Source organism: Coturnix japonica, chromosome 14 (genome assembly GCF_001577835.2).
Source record: "Coturnix japonica isolate 7356 chromosome 14, Coturnix japonica 2.1, whole genome shotgun sequence".
NCBI classification, from domain to species: Eukaryota; Metazoa; Chordata; class Aves; order Galliformes; family Phasianidae; genus Coturnix; species Coturnix japonica.
The window spans coordinates 2,790,431-2,815,655 of NC_029529.1; the positions used below are offsets into that span (position 1 = coordinate 2,790,431).

Here is a 25,225-nt window from a genome sequence, read left to right on the forward strand (position 1 = left end):
GGGAGCAGATGCTGTCGCAGCAAATATCTTTGGTGGTACCAGGAAGGAAGAAGCAGGTAGAGATGCTGCAGGAGGTCGCTAAGGGCTTGGTTTCCACAGCAGTTTTTTGCATACAACCCCGGGAGCAGCAAAAGGAAGCAAGAAAGCATGCCATCCCTGCTATTGTCTTCATCTGGAGCTGCCCAGCTGTGCTGTATAAATACCAATCCATTTCCTTGCAGCATGGTAATTCCAGTGCTCTTAAAATATGACAAGAGCTAATCTATCAGCATGGGGCAGAGCAGCTTGCAGCACTGGCAAAACATTCAGCAGATACTCGGGGTCCACAACATGTGGGATGCTGTATCTCTGGTCATGCACAGGACTGGGCTGGTGCATGGGTGTGCATGGGATCAGAAGGATCTGCTGGGGTGCTCCTCCCCTGCCTCAGCTGGTTTGCAGACACAAACTTTGCTCTGGGGCATGGGAAGCTGCCTGGCAGGGCTCATCTTCACCCTTGTGCTGGCTAGGACAGCTTCAGAGAGTTGTTAGCAAGCACGATGCGCTTGGTGTGAATGATTAAAATACCTGCTGTGCTGTTAAATGGTTTGGAGGCAGCCTTGGAGCTGTGTGTGTGAGAGATGGCTGCTGTCTTTGGAGGAGTCCTAAGGAAAGAGGAGAGAAAAGGGCTGATATCCAGTGGGAAACTGCGGTGCTCCATCTGTCAGGGAGGAGTTGGTGATGCTGGTGGCTCGCGCTGGGATGTGGGTTATCCCTGCCCTCCTAGAGCAGAGGGGCGTGAAGGACAAGAGGAGGCCCTGAAGGAAGGCAGAGTCTTTCCACAGGGATTTGGGCTCTGGGTGAAACGCAGCTCTCTGCAGAGCTAGCCTCTATGGGGAAGGCACAGCGATGTAGGGTAGGGGAGTGGGGCAGCACCACCTCATGGTGGACAGCAAGTGGCCATAGCAGCGCTGGTCACCTCACCTGGGCACGCACAGCCAGCGTCTGGGGAGGACGAGCTGTCTTTGCCAAAGTTATCATTTCCCCAAGATATCAATTAGATACCGAAACAAAAACAGTTTCTGCATGAGCAATTAACAAAGAGCTTCCTGCAGTCTCACAGCGGCCGGCTCCTCACGTTCCTTTCATACTGTTGCTACCCTCAGCTGCCTCCGAGTCTTTATGGCGATAGCACGAAGCCCACTGCTGAGGGGCTCAGTGCTGCGTGGGGAGATATCAAACGCCCTGTTGGTGTCAGGGCTGCTGGTGCGTGGAGCTGGGAAGCGATAAATCAACTCTTCTTGTGAAAAAATGGGTTTCTAGGCTGAGGGTGGAGGGAAAACAGGATTCCCCATGAGTTAGTTTCAGATTGAATGAATGGTTGAATGGTTGGCTGTATGTATATGTATGTATATATCTCAGCCACAAAGGACCTGGGCAATTCTAATGTGGGGTCACTGAATAGTGGGGTTTTTTTTTTCCTCTTATTTTTTAGTTCCAGCCAATGATCCAAAAAATCGCAGCATTGCCATAAAAGCCTCCAGGGCAAGGAACAGCAGGGTTTGGAGGGGAAGGCAGGAAAAAGGCCATTGGTGGGTCAGGGCACAGGTGGGTGCAATGTGAGGGGTGGGAGCTTCCCACTGCCCCTGCCCATGGACCTTTGCCTGTGGCAGGACAGATCTCTCAAGCTGAAGTTCAGCAGATTAGTCCTCTCTCTCCCCATCGTAGGATGCCATCCGTCTAAAGATTTCCTTTAATTTAGAGCCGTGTAGAGTTTGAAATGCTCTTCAAGTTCACTTGGGCTGATGAATTGGTAATTGAGTGTACCTGGATGTCGGTGCCATGGGTGCCTCTCTCTGCATTTGTATCAGTCTGTGTTTGTTTTCCCCAGCTGTAAATCACTCGGAGCTTGGAGAGGCTTTTATCAAATCCTGCTAGGAGCCAGTCGCTTTCCCTTTCACAAACACATTGCTAATGCCACGTGGAACCCACTGGCTTTGCTGCTCATTTAAAAACAATGAGGATGTTAAATGAAAAAAAAAAAATTCCTTAGCAACAAGGGGAAAGGAGGAAGAACAGAATTGCTCTGATCTCTTCAGAGCTTGCTTCTTCGGTCTAATATCTGTCCCATTGATCTCCTAATATGCTCTGCTTTCAAAGCCTGATTTATTGCCCTCTGCTCTCTTATCTCTCTGCATGTCTCAGACCATGGGAGCACACCTTGTTTTCAGCTTCATTGGCAGCTGGGTTGGGTTGTCCCCTCCTCAGCCGCCAACCACTGACCTTCTCTCTGCAGCACCTGGCCCAGCCAGAGTAAGCACAGAGAATTAAGTGAACACTTTGAGTCCTCTGGGTTTTTCAGCCTAAGTTCTCCATATTCTCCAACACATCATAGAATCATAGAACCATTAAGGTTGGAAGCAGACCACTAAGGTCACCAAGTGCAACCCCAGCCCATCCCCACCATGACCACTGAGCCACCTCCCTCAGTGCCACATCCCCACAGCTCTGGAACACCTCCATGATGGTGACCCCACCACTCTTTGGGCAGCATGGCCAGTGCTTCTTCCTGAAGTCCAACCTGACCCTCACCTGGTGCAGCTTAAAGCCATCACTTCTCATCCCTGGTATCCACTGCTCCAGTGGCCTTAGGAGTTACCTGGCCCACTCCATCAGCTGTAGGAGAACCACAACCAGATAACCCCAGGGTTATATGACAGATACAACAGCCTTGGTTTGCAGTTCTTGGAGCCTATTGGGTCCTTCACCCAACTGGGAGGTGAAACAGCACCACGTGGCCTTCACAGCCCATCAGCACAGCCTACATTTTGAATATAGATTGTTTTCAATGAGCTGTTACAGTGCTGTTTGCTCAGGGGAAAAATGGCAAGTTATTTCCATCAACAAATAACTGTGAGAACTTTGCAGTGTGTGTGTGAACATTTCGTGAGCATAAAATGAGGTGAAGTTTGCCAAAGAGATTATTAATTATGAATTGTTCATTCAGCTCTAATTGCTTGGGTCTAGCTGTTGTTAGAAGGGCTGCGTGACACCTTTGTAGTGTGAAGTTAAGGTCAGATAAGTGTTGGTAGAAACGGCTTCATGCTAAGTCAAGTTTTTGCTTGTGTGTAAAGGGAATCTACCTGCTTAGCTTAGCAAGAGAGTAAATGATGCTGCCTGAGCTCTTATTGTCACTACGCAGCCCAGAGAGCTAATGGAGAGTGAGCTGTGCTTTATTGACTCCCACTTTCTTTGTAGAAGAAATAATTAAATTCACCTGCAGAATCCCCATCTTCTCATGCATAGCAGTGTGCAACTTCCCCGCTAACTAGATTAGAGATTACTCATGCCAGAATCACTGATGAGAAAGCAAAAGACAGGAGGGATCTGGCTCGGCTTCCAGATCCCGGGTGGTATTTGCAGGATTTATGCGTAGGAAAAGCATCACTGTTTTCCTTTTGGCAAGCCAAACTTTGTCTGGAAACCCAAAGGAAGAAGCAACAGGGAACCCCCACTGTCTGTCTGTCTTTCAGCAGCATTTTCTGAAACGAAGCTGCACTTTGAAGCCTCAGCAGCCTGCCTTTCACTTTACAGAATACGTCCCCATCTCACAAATACCGGGTTATTTGTTCTTACCATGATATTCTCATCCGACATTCACTCTCCTGGAAATCAGCAGCCCAACGTTCGCCTACCTGCATTCAATTACCTGTCATTGTTCTTGTTCTGCTGTCCTTCTCTCTCCAATTTAGAGATTATATTTCATAACTGACCTCCAACTACCTATTGCCTCCCCGTGACACTCCTCACCCTTTGTTTACCTGATTGATTAGTCCATTATGTTTTCCATTCTCCAGATGACTTACAGATTGCCTGGTATCTGTCACAGGCTTGCTTTTCTTCTGCAATATTTATTCTGGGAGGTTTGCGACGCCCTCCGGCTGCCATTCTCTCTCTATTCACTGTCCTCCACCCTCCTCTCTGGCTAATGCTTAGTTTGGAAAGAGAAGAAACCCATGGCAAAAACCCCCTGTCTGCTGTACATGCTGCTTAAAAACCACACTTAAGACACAGTCATTTTTTCAGTGGGGCTCTTTATTTTCTCGGCATCATTTGGAGGTAATAAAATGTCACCAGATCAGATGGTAATCGATAGTGCAGCTTGGGAGGCAGCTCTCTCCAGCAAACGTTCTCACCTGCAATGAAGGCAATGAAACAGCAACCAAGCAGGGAGCAAGGCTGGGTGTAAAGATGTGTGCAGGTAGCAGGGCTCTGCCTCTGCTGGGGGACAGGGCTGGGATGTGTCCCAGATCCATCCTTCTCCCTGAGCTTGGCAGGGGTTGCCCAGCTCTGCTGCCACTCTTGGCTCATCCCAGCTCTGCCCATCACTCTGACGCTTAATTAACTGCCCTGCCTGCCTGGATCTCGCACTGAGTTTGAGTTGTCTTTCTGAAATACTTTCTCGGGTCACGTCTGAATAAGGATAGCAGGAGGGATAATAAAGTGCTTGTCACTAATGTTGCTGTTATTGTTATTGTGTTGATGATAATGAAACAAGGCACTGAGTGTTGTGCAGATGAATCCTGTTGTGGTCAGTGTCACTTCTTACTGCACTGCTGGTCTCATATCAAAGTAAGCAGGAAGCTGACAGCAGTGGTGGGAACAGGGAGCCCTGGCCAGCCAGGCACCCAGCTTTAAGAACAACAAAGGGGTGAGAAGTGAGCAGTGAGGACAATAAAATGGCAGTTAAGAATTAAAAACACATCTGATTCCCATGTGAAAAGATGATTAAGTTTATTGAAATCTGCCCATGCAGTATGGCTGGTGTGGCTCTGCACTCCTTGAGGAGTTCTGTGCTGATATCCCTGCTGTTATCTGCCCCATGCATGCCCAGAGCTATCTGTCTTCCTGCATCCCAGTCAGTCCCCATTTGGGGATCCTACTCTGCTAGCAGGTGGATTCCCTTTGCATTATGGTGTTGAGCAGCTGTTCTCAGTGTTGGGATTTCTCCTTGGTCCTCTCCCCATGCCCATCTGCTCCCTGCACTGCAGTAACCGAAGCAGCTGTGCCATCCCTGTGACAACTTTGTGTTACTCAACACTTTACACCCCCAATGAAATTCCCCCTAATGCTTCCATTTCTGCCCTTGCAGTTCCAACACCAGTGGTGACCATCCTGCAGGACCCCCAATGCTGTGCCCAGCGTGCCTCGCAGCCCCAACCCACACCAACTAGAAGACCTTCATGACTTCAGCAGGAGCCAGCAGCAACACACAGGCACAAAGGTAAAGAGCAACCTTCATACTTACATGACCAGAGTGAGAGAAGTGAGCTGAATGATGGTGAGCTGGGTGCTGAGCATGGAGAAACTACATGAGTGAGCTGCAGCTGCTACACTGCTGAGGGTGTGCAAGCAGTGCAAGTTATCATGGTTATATGTAGATCTATTTGCTCGAATTCACATTCTCCTGTTAAGACTTCAGGGATTTCTTTCCCCAGAATGAGCAGCCCAGTGTGTACCTCCATTCCACAAAATGGTGGAGAAAAAAACAGAACGGTGGGCTCATATTGGTGCTGTAATTTAGTTTTCTAAGCCCAGAGTTTACCATGTGCTTCCTGTTGAAACGACTGGCTGCTCTGGGCACACTAAGAAGAATCCTTCCTCCTTCTCATCTCCACCTCAGCATTATGAAAAGGGTTTTCATCAGTTCATCGAGAGAAGGAGATAAGTTTGCTATAAAAGTGCACAGTCGACAGGGTTGAGTTTTTGGAGAGTGTATAATTTTTTTTTTTTTTGCACTGTTATTATTTAAAATATGCTTTTTAAAAGGACAAAAGGGAACGGTTTAATGGAAACAAATTTCGACAGCAGAATGTGCAGCTGGGTAAAAAAAAAAAAAAAGATGATTCCTGTTATTGCTTGGGTAGACAAGTGAATTTGGAATGTGAGCACAAAAGGTGTTTAAAAGTGTGCTTCAACTTCTTCTTCGCTGCGCTGTTGAGATTGAAAAGAATAATTTCAGGAGAGAAACTTTTCTCAGTGCCTCCGTTTCCAGCATTGTCAAATCTATAGCAGTGGCCTTTTCCCACAGCTATTATCATGTTTTCACCTTTTCTTCTTTTACCTCGTTTGTCCTCTTTGAAAGAAAATACAGGGCTGAAAGGTGTGCGGGTCCATGGGTGGAATGGTAGTGCTGGGTCTGTGGGTACTGCTTGAAGGCCGTTTGGGATGGAGAGGGTGCAGTCGTTGCTGGGAGGCAGGGACTGATGAGCAGCTTGGGTTGGGGCTCATTGTCTGAAAGCACCTGCAAGTCTTCAGCTCCCAAGGCCTGCTTTCAAAGTGACTTTTAGCCAACGAGGATGCAAAGATAAGCAGAGCTTAGGTGCTCAGGTCTGTCAGGTGGACACAGAAATGCCAGCAATGCAGACAGATGGACAGCAGTGAGTGTCCTGCTGGAGCCAGACTCAGAGCCAGGTAACAAATTACGAGTGCTAGAACAGCTTGGGACACAAAAGATAAAAGACAGCTGTGTTATTTGAACTGATAAGCCCTACAACTTGAAGATGCTTGCATCAAAGGCTCCTGCAGGGTCTTCACAATTGAGCGTTATACCATCCTGCACCGAATTACCTCAGATGTAAAAATGGGGCTTTCAGAGAAAGCACTGTGCTGCCAGAAAGCAGAAGAATAAGAGTTCCAGAACTGTGTGCTGAATAATTTGGGACTGGTTTCTGTGGACACAGAGATGCTGCTCCTGCAGGACAGTGACTGCAGCTGCTGGTCTTAATCCCTTGTCTCCCTCCTTCTTGTGTCTAACCTCTACATGGGCCGGGTCAAATGCTGCCCAGCAGCATGAGCAGTATCTCCCCCTTCCTTGGCAATCATTGTCCCTTGTGTTCTTTTCTCAGAAGCCCTTTCACAAGCAAGAGGGTATTTTCAAGGATTGCAAACTTTCACCTCAATGTACATTTTCATGGCTATTCGCTTTGAAGAGATGGAGAGGTAGTTTACTCTATTAGACCAAATGAAAGGAGCCTATACTGGTAGCTATGTGGTATTGTGCAGGGGGTCAGAGGGCTGGAGAGGAGAGTTCCCTGAGGCTGCCACCACACTTCTTGCAGAGGCTGACAGGGAAATGTTGCTGTTTAGTTTGGCTTTGTTCTTTTTCATGTTGTGTAGGGGCCTGTTCAAACCAGCACTGACATCTTCAGCGTGGTGGCATCATGGCTCCAGCCACAGTGGCCTGATAGCTGCAGGATCTGTAGGCAAGCATAATGCATTTGGTGAGCTGAAGCAGACAAGCTTGGAGGGGCTGTGCCCATAGCACTTGGGGGGCAGAGGTCCAGCAGTGTGCTGGGTTGGGGACCCACAGCCAGCCCATGCCTTCATGGGCAGCTGGTGACACCCGATGGCATGGCCCCTTCTCCAAGTGGCTTCTTGCGATGAGCAGATGACTGAAAACCATCTCCTGGGCAATCCACTTCATTCATCAATTAAATTGTTTGCTGTGAACAGTTTGGCCCCATCCAGCTCCAGGATTTCAGCCTTGTAATTTTGCTGGCAGAAGATGCCGGTGCCATGTCCATGAAATCTGCCTGCCAACTGCTTCCCCTGCTAAGCATTTTCTAGGCTAACGATCCCAAACATCTTGCCAGCAGCCCCGGCTTCGTCCCTTTCAGGGCAAGCCGCTCATTTAAACATGAGCACCTCTAAATGACTCCATCTGCTAAGTGACGTTAGGAAAGAAAAGATTATAGCAGGAATTATTGCCACGTCCTCAGGTTATAACCCTGCTATCAAATGGGCTGGAGGAACAAGGGGACCGTGAGGAGCCAGTAGTAGCTCAGAACCACCTGGGTGACCGTCAGCTTGATTTATTTTCTTGCTCATTAGGTAAATTAGAAAACTGGCAATATAAATTGTCATCCTCTCCCAGCTGCTTGGGAATCTGCCACGTGGCACAAGACATTGGGCACGGGGACACACAGCTCCTTCCCAGCCCCTTGTCCCTGTGCCTGTGCCACCCAGTACTGGGGCAGGGACGTGGGATGGGTCCTGGGCTGCTGGTGCCACATCTCTCCTCAGTGGTCCCTTAATCCCACTCTGTCTCAGTGACCCACCTGGCAGACCACTGGCAGTCATTTGCCATGCTGTTCTGTGACAGCGCTGGCTTCTGAATAGCGAGGCTTACAGATGGAAGCAGTGATAACAATATTGCTTCTGAATAATGGCTTTGACCTCAGAACCATTCATTACCTTCACTTCACAAGTCAAACACACTATAGCAAAATAACCCAGTCTGTGGATGTGCTGTCAGCCAGAACCTGCTGCCCTTCAGAGCTGCCGGGCAAGATTCTGGTCTTTGGTTTTCAGGTGGGTTGTGATCCACCTGCCTGCAGCAGCCGCTCCTCCTGCTTACAAACTGGACTTGTTGTTGTGCATCAGAAGGTTGGAGCTTAACAGCTCGACTTGCTTTAAACCCCTGGGCAAAACTCAGCAGCCAGGAGGCTGGACTGCAGTTACAGTGCCATCCAACCTGAAAGCTCAATGAAATCTTCAGACCATGTAACCACATGTTAAATTTGGATCATTTACACCATCCACATTGCAGAGAAAGTCTGCTTATCTGCTTTGGATGCACTTCCATAGCATGAAATAAAGACAACACTGCACACAGTATTTACATACAAGGATGAGCTTCCTCCCAAAGTGAGATATTGCAGACTGCAACACGTAGAGGAATCCCTGCTGCCAGCAGAATCTGGGGATGGGGGAGAAACAAGGCAGAGAGGGGGTGATGGTGGATAACATGAGGTTCCCCTGCCTCTCATAGGCCCCTTGTCACCCTGGGATGAGATCTGCACTGGGACGCCTGTCCTTTGAGATGTGCAAATGCTGCACAGTGGTGTGGGGTGGGGGAGACAGGGCTAATTCCTTCTTGAGATGCACAAGGAATCAGCTTATGGCCTGAAGCTCTGATTACTCTGAGCTGAGCCTGGTGAGGGTAACCTCTCTCACATCCTGAAGTTACCCAGCTTTTTGCAAAATATGGGGCTCATCTGAACTCACCTGACTTAAAGGAGTGGGGGAAGAGATCCAAAGCCCCAAATGCACCAGGTGGGCAGCGTCACCTGTCCCAATGGAATGCTGTGCCAGGCAGCACCATCCACCCTTTGAGCCCTGTGTGACAGCATCTGCCATGGCATCCTGGGGAGCCACTGCTTGTGGTGTCTGTGTGCATCCTGCCACCAGCAAGGTCCAACCCTTGGTTGCATCACCACTGCTTCCTCCATGGGATGCTTTCCCTTGTGGGATAGGATTTGGGCTGCTGTGGAGGAATGGGATGCCACGAAGCAGCAACCCCAGCCTCTACCGGCACGTGGCACAAGCAGCAGAGGCTTGGCTGTGCAGAACCCCGTGGGTGGGATGCAAAATGAGATCATGGCTGGCCCCACTGAGCCTCCAGATTGGGGCATGAAAATCTAGCAAGAAGATTAAAAGGTGTCCCCAGGCAGAAGAGGGTATTTATTGCTCTCTTTGCAGCTAAAGTGTGTGTGGCGTAGGTGGCACAGGGCTGCTGACATCCCTGGAGCATCTGCACATGGACAGAGCCGTGTCCCCATGGGGACTGATCCTGGGGGCAGGGCAAGTGACCAGAAAAAGTCTCTTTGAAGCTGCTGGGCACCTCTGATTTCCCCTCCCTGTGGGCCAAGTTTCCCTCTTATTTTACTAGGGAGAAAGCTGCTGAGAAAGACTGTCAGATGCCTTTGTTTCTAGGTAATGAAGGGCCTGGAAACGTGCTCTGAAATCACTTTTTCCTCTGAAAAGACCCCAATATCTGACTGAGAAATGCAGCCCCTCTTTGGTCAGCCCCAAAATCTCAGTGCAGTTTGGGTGAAGAGTGAAGTTCTCTGAATGCCATCAAAATCCACATATATTCTTAGTATGGAAACAAGAACATCCACAGGGATATGAACATTAAATCCTGGCTGGGACGGGCCAGCAGCTTTCCCAAGACAGATACTTTAAAGCAGTTAGGACCCCAACCAACCTCTTAATAAAACTCAGTGGTAATGACTGAATTATATTTAAGAGGCTTATTCGTACTAAGTAAATGCAAATAGTTTACTTGGAAAACATTTCCCATTAAGCTCATTTCTACATAAAATGCTAACAGATTGAGATTATGACTCTAATGATTATTTTTATTGCTGGTTTGCATTTAAATGGCATAAATTTCCCCCTACTGTTCTCTCTTTGGGTTAAATCAATAAAACCTATTAAGAAGGTTAGTCTTCCTCCAAGATTCCTCCTTCTCTTCTTTCTGGCTCATCTCCATGGGTGCCCTTTCCATCCACCCACCACCACCAGAGATTTCGCATTTCTGCCTCCACGACGTTGGTGTTGTGGATTTGAAATTCCCCTTTAGGGATGGGCGCCTACGGAGCAACTCAAGGGCTGCTGAGCTGGTCCTTTGCCCAAGGAGATGTGGTTGGAGCTGGCTCTTCTTGGAGCTCCTCTATTATTTCCCCTCCTGCTTTACCATAGCCCCTATCCTTGCACTGATTGGGCTCTCCATGGCTCCTGCCATGCTCCTTCAAAGAGTGGCTCATCAAGCGGGTGTGGGGTTTCTGTTTAGAGCTGAGCTATCCTGATATATACACAGTGAAAGCTTTTAGGATGTTGACCTTTAAATTGGGCTTCTTCCTGCTCATGTAAGGAGGAGGAGGGTTGGGTGCCCAAATCTTATTTATTTTAATGACATATCCCTCATGTGCAGGCTTTGAAGTGCTTGGCTTTAATGCAGCTCTACTCCCTGTGTTCTAACTTGGCTGTACCATCCAGGGAAGATCTCTGCTCCCTCTATAGGGACCTATGGATCTGCAGGGCCACCCTCATCCCACAGCTTCTCATGAGCAGTTCCATGTCTGGGGTAGAAGCACCAAACCCAGGTACCATCCTGCATGGGTTTGTGAGCTCATGGTAGTGCTAGCACAGGGATCTCCATGCTCCTTCATCAGCATTGCTGACCTTTCTTTCCTCCATTACTCTCAGCATCACTTTTTTCTCAGCTTCATTTGCATAGGTTTCATGTTATCCATGTTTTTGCTTTGTCCCTGTTATCCCATTACCCCGGATAATCAAAGCTGGCTGTAATAGAAACAGCAGAAACAATTTGCTTACCGTCCTATTACAAGATATTCCCTCCACTAAGTCTGAGAATACCTGCAGTTCTCTAGTAATGCTAATTAACTGTGCGTACATATAGAAAGGGAAGCTAACGGCACCGCGACCCTTTGGGATGGTGGGGATTAAAGGAAGATAAGATATTATGCTCCTTTTTCTCTGTGCTTCAGTGTCCCTACCCTCAGTGGAAATCACTTTGCACTTACAGAATAAAGTGTAATACATGGCGGGAGGAGCTGCTGACTCTGCAGAGAGGAAAGAGCAGATTTCAGTGCTTGTAAACCCACAATGAAATTAATGATCCCACTGATGTCTTACTCCTTGCCTTTGCTCTCAGAGAGAGGAGGAATGGGGCAGACCTCGCCATGGGATGCTTCCCAGTAGCACATCCTATGGTGCAGGTCTGGTTCTGCCAGGGCACTGGTTCCCAGCAGTTATTCCCTCTTTGTTTTGCATGGCATAATATTCCAGGCTTGGGACTGATACAACCCATACCTGAGGATAGATTGGGTGAACTCCCACCCTTTGGAAGCAGCATCCTCTACAAGTCCCACCTGAGGCTCTTTCTAAACAACGCTATTAATCTTCTAAGTTCTGCATCCTCTAACTCCTTACTTCAGGCCAAATAAAGAGTGACTTAATGCAGCCAGACACACGTGGCAAGCAGCAAACTGTCACCCAAAATGCAGCCCCATGGAGCAGCCCCATAACATCTGTGGGTCTGAGCCACACTTTGGCTCAGTTCTCCCCCTGCTGACAGGTCTTAAACGGGAGAAACCTGTTACCTGGTAATTAATTGCTGCACCACTGATGGAAGCCTCATGTTGGGAGTTTCACATCTCTCATCCCCCAGGTCTGCCAAGGAGCTTTATGTAGCCGTGACTCAGAGAGAGGCATCAGTGGAGGGTTTCTGTAGATGCAGGCAGCAGCTATCATGTGGGGGTATAAATAATGTATGTATGCCTGTAGATGTGTGACCTAAGAGCTCAGGACCTTCCCTTCCCCAGTGGTACCAGCTCCTCTACTCAGCTCCTGGCTGTGGCCACGTGAGAGAGTTCTTAGGGCACAGGGGGCACCTGTCAGCCCCAAAGCAAAGCCCCTTGTCCTGTTACTTGCCAAGATGGTTTGGTTCTGATCAGGCAAGCGTAAGCATTAATTGCAGGAGCAGGTTGAGAAAGAAAAATATGATGAACTCACCTTGCAGGAAGGGTGGGATGGGAAATTGGAGAGTGTATCACCACAGACAGCTGGGAATTTCTTGTTGGTTTTACATAGCTCAGGCAAAGGTAAACTTCCTATTAACTTCTATGAGAGAGTTTGTAATGATCTGACCCTTAAAATTAAAGATCTGGAGCTAACTAGCAGGGCTACCGACTCCAGCACAGCTCTGCTAACACAGCCAGCAGCTTTCCATGGCAATCATACTCAGTGCTGTTCTGTCTCTTCAACTCCTGACACCATTTGGAGCCCACCTCCCATCTGCAGGTATTCAGAGCTTTCCTTGCCTGCCTGGCGCTGCTCTGGGGGCAGAGAGTGGCTTCATTTCTGCTCATTAATGCAACGGTCTCTTCTCAGCACCACGTTTCCTTCCACTGATCTTTGTGCACAATGCAGGGGAGCCAAGCGCCGGGTGGTTTGCACTGGAGGTCACAGCACAGAGATAATGAAGTACTTTTCTCACCCTTTTGTCTTTCTGGTGATATGGCTCTGCCTGTGCTTGTGCCTCTGCTCAGTTTTGGGCTGGAGCCTGCAGGAGGAGGCCCACAGGCAATCAGCATGGGCTGCATGTTCCTGTGGGGAGAAGCAGGAGTAGCTCAGGCTGTAGTCATCCCCCCAATTTTAACCCCAAGACCTTGGCCAAATGGAAGCCATCCATCCTGTTGGCTTCTCTGGGGCAGGCAGGGAGGTCAGGTCCTGCTGGGGAGGACCATGAGTAGAGCAAAGGGCTGTGTCTGTGCTTAGAAGAGCTGCAGGTGGGGGTTGCACATTGGCTGGTATAGGATTTTTCCTTCCAGAGATATAGCAGTCCCCCCTTCTCCTTCTCTGTAAGCATCAGCATTGCTCCCACCTTTCTACTCACTGCTCTCCTCACCTCACCTCCTTATTCTGGTCACCTGGGTCTTCACCTCATGAGAGCACTTTTACATGTGCCTTCTGTCCATCATGCTCCTCAGAAATACCTGCTTTGCCCCAGGAACCTCTATTGCCCCCAGCAATACAAAACCCTCAGCAAAATGCTGCCAAAAGCTATCGGTCGCCAAAGCTCAGTGGGGTGGATATAGTTATTGCTAGGAAGCTTTTTATTTACCATGACCTTTCTGACATTACAGTAAATGCATTTCAGAGCACGAGAAGTGTAAAAATAAACTGCAAGGAAATCAAGACAGCTAATTAGCCAAAGGTTACTGCTGGGCTCGGTGACTGTCAGCCCCTTTGAAGTTCTCCTTTGCACAGGCAGATGTGTTTGCAATGCTGCTGCTCCTTTGAATCAATGTCTTGGTTTCAAGAGTGTTTTCATAGCTGGATGTGACTAAGCACATGCGAAGCCTGTCACAGCAAGCCTGGGCAGGATGCTCACGTCCTTTAACCTCACACTTCCCCAGCACTGCAGAACATCACAGAGCAGCTCTGCCCCTGGCTTTGCTTGCAGCCTGAGCTGGACACATGCATCTAACACTGCGGATATGCAGCAATGGGAAGTGAGGCAGTGCTGCCTCCTCTTGGGTCAGGGTCCTGTGTCCAGAGGGGAGCCCAGGCTATAGAGAGAGCTGAAGGGCCCCAAGGTCTAAGCTGTGCCCCTGACCCCAGCCCACTGCCCTCCCTGTAGGTCTCTCCTTCTGTCCCTTTCCTCCCAGTTGCTTTGCTCCCTCCTCCTCAACTTGCTGCTCATTTCCTTGCAGAGTTCACACCACGCACCGGGGCTTTGTGTGCATGTGTGTATGCAATTCAATTAAACAAAACACAATGAAATCAGGCAGAGATGCAGACAGATAGCAATTCCCCACTCTCTGAGCACTGAGCCTGCTCATGCCCTTGTCACATTCAGGTTTGTGTGCAGCAGCTTCAGGGATCCCTTCCTTGGGGTTTCCATCCTACAGCTATTCCTCTCACTCCACTCTTTGAACCTGGGGCAGCTCATTGAACTGTCTCCAAATGCTCAGCCTCCTCCAACCCTCCTTTCCCCTCTATGCAGCTCAAAGAGACCCCGCAAAAAACCCAGCAGTGGTTTTGCAGTGTGGGCCATTTGCTCAGCATCCCAGTGGTTTTCCTCCTGCAGCCTTCCTGCCTTCTTCCCTTCTCCCTGTAACCTGCTTATACCATGAACACATGCTTGTAGCATCCCTTACTACCAGCCATGTTTCTCACCTCTCTCACCATGTATGTGTGGCAGTGGATGCTCCCTCCTGGTGCTGCTCCTCCCTGGCTGGTTCCCCCGCAATGCAAAATTCTCCCAATCCCTTCCCATTGGCTGTAGACCAGGGTGAAAATACACACAAAATGAGATTAATACAATCCCAGCGCTCTGTATCTGTGCTTTAGCAAGCAATGTGGTGAGCAGAGGAGCCCCCACCCAGCACAAATCCTGCCCAGGGATGTGGGAGGTTGCATAGTGCCATCTCAGTGCAGCCCTATGGGGCAGTGCTCTGGGACTGCCCTAACCTGGGGCTCACTGGAGAGCTACAGCTCCCATCCTTGGGGTCCCAGTCCCTGTGGTGCATAGGAGATGGTGACTGCATGCCCAGCAGAGATGAGGCAGAATGTCCTGCTTCAGTCATGGCTCCTCCAGCCTGCACATGGGGGCTGAGGGTCCCTGCAGCACAGGAATACATTTCAGCTGACACTGGTTCTGCAGAATTTCCCCTGCATGCAGCCAATGCACCTGGAGCCGTTCCCAGATGTCTCTCCTTATTAATGCCCCTCTAGCAATTTTCTGAGGACCAGCCTCCATCTCCAGCATTTAAAACAGTCCCTTCCTCTTTGATTTATGGATATTAATCCATGCCAGCGGGCAAGAGGCATGACATGTCTACATAATATATTCATTATTAAATTGTTTTTGTTCCTTTCCTTTCTCCTCCACCTCCAAGTCTGCACCTTTCTTATCTCTCCATAACATCTGAACCCATGTGCTGTGCTCAGAACAACATCTTCCAGCAGCCAGCATCATTTGCTAGGTCAATGTTACAGGTCCTTACTTCCTGCCCAAAGGCAGCATTCAGGCTCTGGCACAGAGAAGTCCCTCTCAGCCCCACCTCCCATGCCACGGTGTGCCCAGGACAGCAGCATCCCATCAGTCCCACAGCACTTGTTCTGACTGGGCAGAGCAGGCCAATAGCACAAGGCTGCTGGCAGCCATGCCTGAAGCAGCACCCAGGCAGAGATCCAGCAATGTGAACCACTGCCGCATGCGTTCAGATGCTGGCTCTGGATCAGCAATGGCTAATGCTGTCCAGCCTTCTGATTCAAGGACCCAAACCCAGATAAAACAATGTGAGCTCCAGCACTCCTGTTCCCCACCTGCTTGGCTGCATGCCTGGCTCTGGGCACTGTTGGGGGCAGACTGGATTTGGGCCAGCACTGAGCTCCCAGTGAGCTCACTGTGCTGGGATGAGAGGAAGCAAATATCTCCAGATTGTGGTATGCGGCTCCTTCCATGGCTGTTCCTGCTCAGCACCCTTGACAGACCTCTCTAGAAGTTGTGCTTTTCTCCATCTCTTAACAGCAGCTGAAAGCCAAGCTTGCCTGGCTGCCATGTCCACTACAGCACAGCACAGCCCACCCCCTGCTCCCCACCATCAGCACTGCCTTCTTCAGACCCCCACCACCACCCTGCCCCAAAACATCACTTAGAAGACAAGAGTGCAGCTAAAACCTGATTGCAGTCACCGTGATGCAGTGGGACATCGGCAACTTCAGGAGCTCAAGAGCAGCTTGAAAAATATGTCTGTTTCTGTTGGTGAGAATGAATCTGTCCCAGTGGCAATAAGGCTGCTTTTGTTCAGCGGGCTCTTAGCAGTGATTATTGTTGTTTTTCAATTTAAAAACCAGACGGCCTATTTATAAAGTATAGCGCGTGGACTGAGATTGGTTTTTCAGTTTGACCGAGCCCTTAAGGTGTGCTCTCAGTTCCACTATTGACAGCCAAAAGGAGCAGAGGTGGCTGCAGACTCCCCGCTAGGGAAATAAGAAGCACAGCTAAAGTGAGCAGTGATGCAGCCACACTTTGCAGCCTTGATGGGTGGGAAAGGTGCGGGGCTTTATCTGTGAAGAGCTTTTGTTGGTGGCGTAAGGGCCCTGTAGAGTCCGTGGATGGAGGTACCTTTGGTTGCACCACACACTGCTCTTGTCCAAAGTGGAGGTTGATCAGAGCTGCCCTTGGCATTGCCTGCAATGCTCTCTTCCCATCTCAGCATGGGTTATTCTGGCAGGGCTTGCTTTCCTGTGTCAGTGCAAGACATGTGGAGTATTCTGCCAAGGATGCTTTATCACAGGCATCAAGCAGTATGTTGTAGCAGTATCAAAGGCTGTGATTTGGGTTCTGTCAAACACAGGGTTTGGGCTGCTTGGACATGCATGGAGAATCAGTTTCCATGCCGTCCACCATCGGCACCAGCACTGAATAGGAGGGAACACGAAGTTACAGAGCACACTAATGACCCAGCTGCCCAGCATTCAGCTCAATGCTGACCCTGGCAGTCACTGGGGCAGACCTCCTCCTGCAGGTCACCCTGTGCCCAGCCCAGCAGCCCCATCATGCCACCATGACCATGCTGAGTTTGCCTTTTGTCCCCATTCCCACCACAGCTTATCTCATAGTGCTTCCGTCTCCATTTCCCCACACAGCCCCTTTTACTCCCATCATTTAGTTATTTTCTTAATTAAATATAGATTATGGCACTGGGAATAGGGATTATTACTTATTCATAAGCTACTTAGATTCTAAAGTGTGTGCAGAGCAGGGCTTATCACACGTCTGTGTCTGCATCATTACCATGTCAAGGACCAGGGTGAGCTCAGCTTTACCCAAACCATGTTCCTCTTCTCTCCCCAGCCCAGAGCAGCTCTCCCATCTCTCTCTTTCTGTCCCTTTCCAGCTGAGGCTTGCCAGTCTTTTCCCAAGGAAACCATTTTCTCTTCCAGCCCCTCCATGATGCCTCTGCTTTCCCCCCTCCCTGGGTCTGTTTGCATCTTGCTCCTGGCGCGTTCCCCATCCCTCCTGCTGTGTGTGCAGCTGAAGCTCAGCCGCTTCGCCTTCCGCCTGTGGAAGAATGGGGACTTATTAGGAGGCAGCTCTGCAGGAGGTGCTTTTCTGCACGGTTTTCTAGGAAATTCCTCCTGCTACCTGGATAATGGTTGCCTGAGCAGCAACCTGTTGTGTGGGGCAGGAGGAAGCTGCAGGGAAAGGTGGGAGAAGCAGAGGGAAGAACACCGGGTAGGTGCTGGGTGTGGGTGCATCCCCAAAACCTCAGGGTCCTGCAGTGTGCCCAAGCAGAAGGGCCAAGTGCTGCTTGCTCCTTCCTCCGCAGGACAAGCATCTGCTTCCCAGGTGCCTTCCTCTGCCTTAAAGAATGGAGCAATGATGAAAACATCTCACCTGACTGATGGACTCCAGTCTCTTAGTCCGGGTTTTGCTGTCCCCATGCAGTGCCATTAACATCTGGTGCTGCAGGGTGTCCCCATGCAAGCCCCAAGGGGGCAATGGGGCAGCTCATCACACACAGGCCTGAAAAGAAAGGAACCATTAAACCTCAGGGCTCCATCACCCCCACTCCATCCAGGGCTGTCCCCCAGGCCAGCAGCAGGGTCCCAGCATCTCACAGCATCATCTTATCCCAGGATCCAGCAGCATTCCCCACTGTGCTTGCAGTGCTTCACCCCATCTCCTCCTGCTGTTTCTACACTGTGTGGCCATCTCTGTGCAAACCAGCCTAAAACCTCTCTCTTTTGTTGTCCCTGTGCCTCTCATATGGTACTTTCTGGCTATTTTAAGGACTACTACGCAGTCCTGGCTTGATAGCCTTGAGGACTAAAGACCTTTTGTCAACAGAGCAGATGCAAGACAAGCTGCTGCAAGATTCCTCAGAGCAAAATGATTTTGATAAATTGAAGAAATGGCTTGAAATCAATACACTGAAATTCAATAAAGTCAAGTGCAAAGTGCTTCACTTAGGAAGGCGATATCAAAATCGCAGATGTAAGATGGGGACGAACTGGTATGCCAGCAGGAGAGCAGCCAAGGCTCAGGCAGCAGAGTAGCCCTCAAACTGAGCAGCAGACAATAGCCTGATGCTTTAGGAAAGGAAAGAAAAGGCACATCTTGCCTGGAAATGTATTAATAGTCTCAGATGGAAGACAGCGAGGTAATTTGTTTGGCTCTGTTCAGTGCTGGTAAGGCAACAGCAGGAGATACATATCTCCAGGTTTGGCCATCACAACTTTCAGAGAAATTCAGACAAATTGAGAGAGTTCGGGGTGTTTGCAAAAACATGCTCCAGGAAGATGGACTGAAGGAGCTGTGTTTGTGCTCCAGGACTGAGCCTGAGAGTGAGACAGTGTAACATTTGTCCAGAATGGAAAGGGCAGTTAGAAAGATGATGGTGATCAATTGGTAGCTGGTTGGACAAGATGTAATAGGCTTGAAGTACAGCCAAGTTGAGTTAGATGCTTGGGGAAAGCTTCCTATGAATAAGGTTGGCCAAAAGACAGCACAGGATACAGTGGAGCCTCATCCCTGGAGAGCTCCAAGAACCTGCTGGGGTCTAAGGGAAGAAGCTGGAGATGAAGATGGCTTTGCTGTTGAGCAAGCTGCCAGGCTGAGTTGTCCACACACTTTATGGTAACATCTGAGAGGGCCCTGAACTACTCACCTCACTGACATGGCCATGCTGAGCAGGAAGCTGCTCCATCCCCATGGAGCTCACCCATCCCCATGCCTTCCATAAGAGAAATCAGAGGCAGAAACCACAATCCAGGTGCCTCCAAGGATGCCTTGCTGTTCAGACATTCCACAAGTCCCTGTGGCCTCAGCCTCGTTGAGCTGATTTTTTGGCAGCTCTGTGGCTAGCTACAGCCTTACGATCTCCTCCAGATCAATCCCTCTCAGCTGCATTTTTTATCATAATTAATGTTTGCTGTGTAATTACATTGATTTTTTAATGTACTCTGAGAGATGGGGGAAATTCAAAGCCTGAATGCGTCGGTTGAACTGAAGGGAAGTGCCTGAAGGGTTCTGCATAAATGCCCTGGGTTACACAGGGCTCTGCAGAGCTTCATCACACAGGGCTGGACATGGAGATATTTGCTGTGCTGCTCTTCTATTCCCTGGCCAAACCACTCCACCATCTGGGAACAGGACTTCATTCATTCACCCAATGGGGAGAAGGATTTGGGCCCCAGCTGAGCTTCCCAGGTCCAAGGGAGGAGGGTGCCCACCAAGGATTGGGATGCTCCGCTGACTCAGGCGTCAAAATGCACTGCCCCTTGGATACCTGCAGGCACTGCTCCCATGGAGGCATGGCAAACTCATCGCCTGGCGCATCCCTGTACATCCCCCTAGTTAAAAGGGCTTGTTGCTCAGATTTTTTTAACAGCATCTTGTTTTGCATCACCTGTTAATTACGTGCCCTCTGAGGATGGCTCCTGCTTGTGCAGTTCCAAGGGGGCCACGCAGCAACAGCAGCTCAGCACTGCACAGATGAGAACACTGTGACAATAGCTGCTGAAAAGCCGCCTTGCCGCACACAGGTGTTATTAAGCAGCCACAGATGCTATACAGTTGTTGGTTGTGGTTTTTTTTTCAATTAAAACCCCATACATTTCAAAAGAAAAGAAAAAATAATAAGAATAAAAATGAATAATAAAAACAAGGCAAAAGAGACAAAGCAGCAGAGACAAAGGAACCAAAGCGCTAGCAGCATCGTGCAGGGGGAAGCGCTCAGCTGCTCAAAGTGGCGGCCACACATCAGTGGGGACATGGTGTGACGGTGTGCTGATGTTGGTGTTGGCAAAGGGACCTCATCTCACTGCTCCCCACTTTGTGGCTGCTGCAGGGGAGAGGTGGGAGTGGGCACAGAGCTGCGGCTGTTCCTTGCCCTTGGGTGGATGGCTTAGGAATTGGAAATGAGCCCTTTAGGAAGGCTGTGAGCCCGCTGGTGTAACACGTTGTCTTCAGAGCGCTGTGGTGCATGGAGGTGGCTCTCTCTTCTGTGTTGTGTGCGTGCCCTAAATGCAATTATTTGGCTCTTACCATGTCTGATATTATTATTGTTCTTGCTATCTTTGGTACTTTTATGGCTCCATCACCATAGTAACTGAGCATCTCAAAGCCCTGTAAGGAGGGAATAATATTATTTCCATTGTAGTGTTGGGGGAAGCGAGCGACAGCGATGTGCAGAGCTGGAGCCATGGGAGGACTTGGGCAAGTGTGGGGATCATAGTCCGGCTCCTTCCAATGAACAGCAGCCATCCTAACTTATCCTGGGCACCCCCAGGACACTCTTCCATCCCATTTCTCTTCTTTCCCTCTTGAGTTAGCTGGATAGCAGCCTCCCACAGATGGAGGATCGCCTGCATCAGCCAGTGGGCACCATTTGGGGCAGGGTGGGCACGAGATATGCTGGCTTGCTCTATTGAAGTCCTTCCATTTTGCATAGCCCATCTGAATGCATCCAAATCCAGCCCCTGCTCCAACTCATCTTTAAACGTTGTATGAAAAATGGAGTAGCGTCAGAGCGAGACATGTCAGATTTTCTTCAACCCTGACATATTCCAGGCTAATTTCCACCCTGGGGGTTTAGCTGTTTTTCCTGAGAGACAGCTGATAGAGACGCAGAAAGAAGGGTCTGAACCAAGGTCTTCTGCAGCACAGACAAATGACTCAAGAGGTTGGGCAGCCCAGCCCAGTGCACAGAGCCCCTCAGTGTTCACCCACCCACCTGCCCCAGGGCTCCTTCTCTCTCCCCCCACTCTTCTCCCTTCTCCCACCTCGCTCCACTCTTCCCATGTTGCCTGGTCCATGCCATTACCATCACGTTTCCCGACACGCCGGCTCCTTGTTGCCTTCCCTGCCTCAGGTCATTCCAGAATAAAACAATCTTCAATTATTCCCTTCTGTTTTTTTCCCTTTTCTGCAATATATCATTTTTTAATTAAAAAAATGCCTCGTGGAAGTGTAACGGGCTATTAAATGTTTTGGTCCATAATTAACATCAAACTCCTGACTTAAAATCTTTATGGATTGAGTAAGCTCCATTAGCTGCTACATGAATAACGCTGTGCAACGCTCGGAGGCCCGCTGGCTTCCAATCACCCTGATTCCCCTGCAAACAACCTGGGGAGAAGGTCCTTGCTGGGGGCTTCCTGCTCCTGTCCCCACAGCTGACACCATGGGGATGACAGCCACCCCGCACCCACCTTATAGCCACATGGGAAAGGAGACCAGAGCTCCCAAATCAGTGCCAGCCACTCCTGAGTCAGGTGTAGGGTGCCCAAAACAAAGGTTTGGTGCTGCAGACTCCAACTACAACAGGTTATTACTGATGCATGTCCCAGACACATACTCACTGCCTTCTCCAGAGGACTTAGGTGGTGGTTTGAATCCCCTGATGATTAGCTAGAATAAATTAACTCTGCTTCATTCCCCTGGATGGCCTTCCAGCATTGGCTCTCACAGGAGTGATGCATCTGTTGGGGCTGCTGTCAGATTTTGAGTGATCCCACTCATACTTGGAGGTGGAAATAACATTGGAACTGATGTGCTGGTCTTTGATACTGCAGGATTATGGATGACCAGCTCTTGTTTGAGCAGATGAATGCAGCTGTGACCTGGCCAATTTATGGTATTATTCCTTCTGGGCATCTCCTGTGGCATGTTCATTATGGTCGCTGGACACAAACTGACTCAATTCCATATTCTTGGCTTTCTGAATGAAGCTGAACTTAGGAGATACTGGTGATCTCATTAGGTTTTTGTTACATACTTATCTATTAGCCCACTTGTTGTTATGCAGCTCTGGACGGTCTTTTGGGCTTTGCTTGTGTGTGGAATGAGCTGTCAGTTCAAACAGCTGTGGCTGTATTTCATAGCCTGGCCACCACTCAAATGCCTTGTAATAGATACCAGAAGCAGCTCTTCTCCAAGGTATGAGATGGGCAACTTTCAGCACTCCTCTGATTTCCCCTTCATCCTAACATGAATTTTTCCATGAAGCAAAGGAAGCTTGGTTCACCTGGGACAGGACTCCACAGCAGTCTGCAGTATCACCTTCTTCACTTCCCAGACCTTGGATGAGAAGGGCTCACAATAGCATGAGGATGAAGGCCAGGCTCTGCAGAGGATACCTCATCTCCCAAGCAAGAGATGCTCTGCAGAGCATCTCCCAAGCAAGAGCTGCTTAAGACACCACTGCCCCACAAATACAGGGCAGGCATTACCATCGTGCCCAGGAGCCAAGGGAACAACTAGGGCAATCAGCAACATGGGAAAAGGAAGGCAGAAACAGGCTTGGCACCAAGGGCTATGTTAGAATTAGTCCAAGTCCCAGTGTGCTCCCACTATGGTGTGGGAGGGAGCTGGGATGCCTGTCCCCAGGCAAGGCACGCCTCTCTCAGAGCATCCTGGGTGGAAGCAGGGGGACGTTTTAATAAGCTGGGTATTTTCTGTTCTCCTCCTTGATGCTGGGCAGAAAGGATGAAAACTAATTACTTACAGGGATTTCATCTTTTTTTTTTTTTTTTTTTTTTTTTTTTTTTTTTTTTTTTTTTTTTTTTTTCATCTCAGATGTACTAAACTGCAAGTGAACAAAAGTTGGGATACGCAGCAGGGGGGAAACAAGCAGAGAGAATCCTGCACTTTGCCAGCCCCCTTCCCAGCCCTGCAGGTCAGCAGCGAGCTTTGCTCCTTGCAGAAAACTAAAGCCAGGGAGAGCCCAGCTCCCCTATTTCCATCCCTGCCCAGGGGTGGTACGAACTCAAACAGGCACTGCTTCAATCAGGAGAGCTTCTGCTGAGTCAGCTCCGCTGGAGACTTGGCCTTTCCAAAAGACCGCAGCTCTCAGAAACCTTGGCCAACGTTTTATGGGTAAATAGAAAATGAATTAGGAGGCAGGTTTTAAAATAAAGGATTGCTCTTGGAATCCAGTGGTAATAATCATCTCTCCTGAGAACACAGCATCTCTCAATCTTTGGCCAGCGGTGTGCACTCAGCAGCACGGCGCTGCCAATGGAAGCAGTGCTGCTCTTGGACATGCGCGTGCCTTTCCTTTTCTTTTTGCCTCTCTGATAGCAAGAACCCACTGAGGCAGTTGGAAAACATCTCAGGGCAATCTCCTCGCTCAGAAAATGGTGCTTCAACTCCATCTAATTGTTTGGAAGGGAAAAGATTGAGTTCACTGATGTTTTCAGCAAGGATGTTATCGAACAGGTTGCGTTTGGACTATGTCATTTTGGCTTGCCCATGGGGCATGGCTGGGGCACTCTGCTCTGTTTGTGTTGCAATAGAATGGCTGAAATAGACTGGAGGAAAAAAAATACTAAAAATCCATTTTCAAGTATTTTTTCACTGCAAGAGAAATAACAGAAAATGTCAACTTGTGCCCCCAATTTGCCACAAAATCATGTTCTGCTGTCTTGGAAGTTCTCACAAGACAAAGTGGCTGAGATTCATCCCCCCAGCAGCGACTGCTGCAGCACTGACCTTGCTTTGGGAAATGCAACAACATCAAACCTCGTGTCAAAGGCATTGCAGGGACATGGGAGCACATCGGCCTCTCCCCCCAGCGATCCCAACCCAACAGAACCACTCTGCCTCCAAGAGCACTGCTGTCATTCTCTGCCCAGCTTCAGCCTCTCTGGTTTTGTCCCGGTGTCTAACCTGATTTCTCTTGCTGTAATTTAAGCTCATTATTTCTTGTCCTGTCTACCATGGACATAAAGAACAGATTATTCTCTTCCCCTTGGCAGCAGCCTTTTAAGCACTTGAAGACTGTTATCACATCTCTTCTCCCATCATCTCTTTTAGGCTAAATAACCCAGTTCTTTCAATCTTTCTTTGTAGGTCATGTCTTGTAGACCTCTGATCATTCTCACTGTTCCCTGCACGCTGACTGCAGCGTTGCCGCCTCTCTTTTGACATGAGCTGCCGATACCAGAATTTGCTCCAGTGCAGATCTCACCAGCACTGAACAAGCAAGAGGGATGATGCGATGAGCCTGGGTTGGCCATGCTGCTGCACGCATCTCCCAGGGCGCTGTGCCTCCTGATGCGACACTGATAACTCATGTTCAGCTTATGACCCGCTATAATTCCTAGACCTTTTTCTGAGGAACTGATGCCAACTGCCTGTGGGTCCTTTGGGATTTTTAGGTGAATAGGAAAAGGCAGCGATGGAGTATTCTGGATGTATTCTCCAGTGCTCATCAGCCTCCTTTAGATCCTCATTTGGATTGGTTCACATACCCAGAGAACAGCCATGCTCAGGCTCTGATGAAGCTGTGCATGACACCTGGGTTGGAACTCTTTGGTCCACACTGAACAGGCTTCTCCAATGATCTTTTCAGTTGCTGGCTCCTGCTTCCTCTTAATTTCCAGTATTTTATCTCTCTCAAGCAAGTCATTTCACGGCCTAAGACACGCTTGTGTTAAACACTGGATAATCATAATTTTATGCAAAAAAAAAAAAAAAAAAGAAATAATTCCTAATTTTCTGCAGTCCACGGGGCACTGAAAAGCAGGCCAGCATGGCCAGGCCCCAACCCCAGCAGCTCTGATTGAGTGAGCTGAGCTGGGTGGTTTTCCATGACCAGATTTTTCTTTTCCTTGGAAACTGAAGATTTCTGTTTGGAGGGACTCAGTGGTGCAATGCTGAAGGTTGCACCCCGGGGCTCAGAGCTGAGGGTGCTCCACACAGTCTTGGGGTGTTGCTGATCAATAGGACACAGGGAGGAGGGGAAGGTGAGTCCCACGCATCAGGTGAACCTCCAAGCCTGGATCAGAGCGCAGACCCTTCCTGCTGCCTCTCCTCCTCTGGGTCTATCCCAGCTTTGTTGCTGTGCATGAAGCA

General features: G+C 49.2%; 1 protein-coding gene across 5 annotated transcripts in view; it reads left to right on the top strand.

Moving 5' to 3' along the window:
• Positions 1–25,225, top strand: part of ELFN1 (extracellular leucine rich repeat and fibronectin type III domain containing 1) — an 85,239-nt gene that overhangs the window by 43,184 nt on the left and 16,830 nt on the right. For all 5 annotated transcript variants that reach the window (XM_015876966.2, XM_032447663.1, XM_032447662.1 and 2 more), the window contains one exon: positions 5,132–5,263. The gene's annotated coding sequence lies outside the window, so the exon portion shown is untranslated. The remainder of the gene's footprint in view (positions 1–5,131; positions 5,264–25,225) is intronic.